Source organism: Lepidothrix coronata, unplaced genomic scaffold (genome assembly GCF_001604755.1).
Source record: "Lepidothrix coronata isolate B3197 unplaced genomic scaffold, Lepidothrix_coronata-1.0 Scaffold110, whole genome shotgun sequence".
Taxonomy (NCBI): Eukaryota; Metazoa; Chordata; class Aves; order Passeriformes; family Pipridae; genus Lepidothrix; species Lepidothrix coronata.
The window spans coordinates 2,287,101-2,290,135 of record NW_016690290.1 but is presented as its reverse complement, the minus strand read 5'-3'; positions in this window follow the sequence as shown (position 1 = coordinate 2,290,135).

Here is a 3,035-nt window from a genome sequence, read left to right as displayed (position 1 = left end):
TATGCAAAAATGCAGTTTAAAGAGACCCCAGTATTTTAATTCCTTTCAAACTAAGCGACAAGAGAATTGATAGAGTGTAAATGTTGGAAAAACTGTTGATAACGTAGAGAAGAGATGTATCCAGATTATTGCTTGCAGAACAAGAGAGACCCACACATGAAATCTAGTTTTGAAGCACAAAAACCTGGTATTTCCTAGAATCGTAGACTGGCTTGGGTTGGAAGGGATGTTAAAGTCCATCTAGTTCTACCCTCCATGCCCTGGGCAGGGACACCTTCCACTATCCCCGGTTCCTCTGAGCCCTGTCCAACCTGGCCTTGAATGCTTCCAGGGATGGGGCATCCACAGCTTCTCTGGGCAGCCTGTGGCAGTGCCTCACCACCCTCACAGGGAGGAATTCTTTCCTAATATCAAGTCTAACCCTTCCCTCTGGCAGTTTGAAGCCATTGCCCCATGTCCTGTCACCCATGCTCTCCAGCTCTCTTGTGGGCTCCCTGCAGGTTCTGGAAGGCCACAAATTAGGTCAGCCCAGAGCCTCCCCTTCTCCAGGCTGAACAACCCCAACTCTCTCAGCCTTCCCTCATAGGAAAGGTGCTCCAGCCCTCTAATCATGTTTGTGGCCTCCCCTGGACTCGCTCCAACAGGTCCGTGTCCCTCCTGTGCTGGGGTCCCAGAGCTGCACACAGCACTGCAGGCGGGGTCTCAGCAGAGCAGAGGGGCAGAATCCCCTCCCTTTCCCTGCTGCCCACGCTGCCTTTGGTCCAGCCCAGGACACGGTTGGCTTTTTGGGCTGTGAGTGCACATGGCTGGGCTGTGTCCAGCCTCTCACCCAGCAGCACCCCCAGGTCCTTCCCAGCAGGGCTGCTCTCGATCTGTCACCCCCCAGCCTGCATTGATATGGGGGGTTGACCTGACCCAGATGCAGCACCTGGCACTTGGTCTTGTTAAGCCTCATGAGATTCCCGTGTGCCCACTTCTCAGGCTTGTCCAGGTCCCTCTGGATGGCATCCCATCCTTCAGGAGTGTCAACAGCACCACACAGCTTGGTGTCACCTGCAGACTTGCTGAGGGTGCACTCGATAATGGAGATACTAAATAACACTGGTCCCAGTATGGACCCCTGAGGGACACCACTTGTCACTGATGTCCATCAGGACTCTGAGCCGTTGACCACTGCCCTCTGGATGTGACCATCCAACCAATCTGAAACATTTATAATTAACCTTCTTTTTGAGTTATAATTTCACGACTACATTTTCTTTGCTCTATCTTGTAGTTGTATTTTGTGTTTATGAATCCTATGTTAAGACAGAAGTGGTGATTTATAAGTGGGTCACTGCAGCCCTCAAAACCTGGGCCAGGAAATTTTATTAATAGGTCAGTAATTCTACAATTTTTGAATCTCTGATAAAGACAAAAAAAGGAATAATGTGAAATACAAATGATGCCTGTATATGAAAATGTCACATGTTAAAATATGTAAGCTTTTTATAGAGCCTCAGTCTTGCTGATTTCAAACAAATTTTTCTTCTATGTATCGCTTTTAAGAGAGCTATCAGTTTAGCTATCAGACTCTAGGTTGATGCATTTTTGTACTTAGCTGTACTGTGTGATATTTTTCATTATTTTAGGAAGCCAACATGGGAAAAAAAAATACTGTTATAAAATATGTAATGGGGTTTGAAAGCTGGGAAGGAGAATATACTGCTGTACAGCTAATAAATAATAATGGATTAACACGTGTGCTCCCTGGCTGCTTTCTTTGTGTGCATCAACGGCGTGACCTGGCAGCCAGCTCCAGATGGAAAAGCCGCTCTTCCCAGAAGGATGCTGCAGGGACTGGCTCCTCTCTGGCTGCAGGTGTTCCCTCTGCTCCGTGCTGAACACAAGGTACCTGTCCATGCCCTTAAATTGGGGGGTGATTCCCTGTGTGTAGTGGAGAGAGGATGTAAAGTGTGAACATCAGTGTTTACAACTGAGCTCGGAGTAACTCGGGAGTAGATGTTGCTTCTCTTTGTTTTGGCTGTGAGTTTAAATCCTGATGGTTTAGTTAAGAGGAATGTCATTTCCGTTTCATTCTGGAAAACTGGACTGGCACTTGGGTGGAGTGTCTGTGGTGTATTTTTTTAGTTGTCTGTGACAGCAGCTTAGGGAGCCAGCTGTAGGCAGTCAGGAAGCTGCACACTGCAGGTTTAGGATAATACCTGGTACTGTTGGTACAGGAGTCGCTGCAAATGACATTACTTAGAAAACTGTAACCAGCACGAGAGTTGCTAGATTAGTTTTCACGAGATGCTCGGTGACCAGTTATCTCTGGTCCTGAAAGGTAGTCCTTCAGTTTGCTGAGAAAAGCTGCTTGGAGGTGGAACTCTGGAGTTCTGGGCAGGTTGGACGCTTCTTGTGCTCTAGCAGAGACCTCCCTTGGTCTGTGTGAGTGCTCCATGTGCAGCAGGTCGTGCTGTCGTACCCAGGTCTGGGTGACCCCAAGGCAGGGGGGGCTGCAGCTCTCCTGGAGTTGAGAGGAGATGGCTGTGTGTGAACAGCGTGATGGTGGGCTGGGAGGAAGAGAGCCAAGAGGTGTATTTGTCCAGAGACTACAGGTGGTTGGTCCCAAGTAGTCTTTGATCTGCTGGTGGTGTGTTGAATTCCCTGGCACAACCCATGGCCGCAGCAGGCCTGGGGAGGTGAGACCAGCAGCTTCTGTGCTTATCTGAGGAAATAACATCTGAGGAATGATCCCTAAGTAACTTTTTGATTGTGGACTGCTTTTTGAACTTTCCCCAGAGACCTCAGCAAGGGTTTATTGAGGATGGGAGCTGTCACCTTGTGGTCATTCTCCTTTCTTCCCCAGCCTGGCATGTTACCTTGTGATCTGCTCAGTTGACCTGGTTTCTCTGTGCTTGCTCAGTCAATAGCCCTGTTACACAGACTGGGTTTTATTTGATTTGAGCTGTGGCTCCTGCCTTGGGCAGGGATCTCTGCTTGTGTGCCTCTTGCAAGGCTTCTGGAGCTGTTCTGGAGAGATGTAGAGCAAC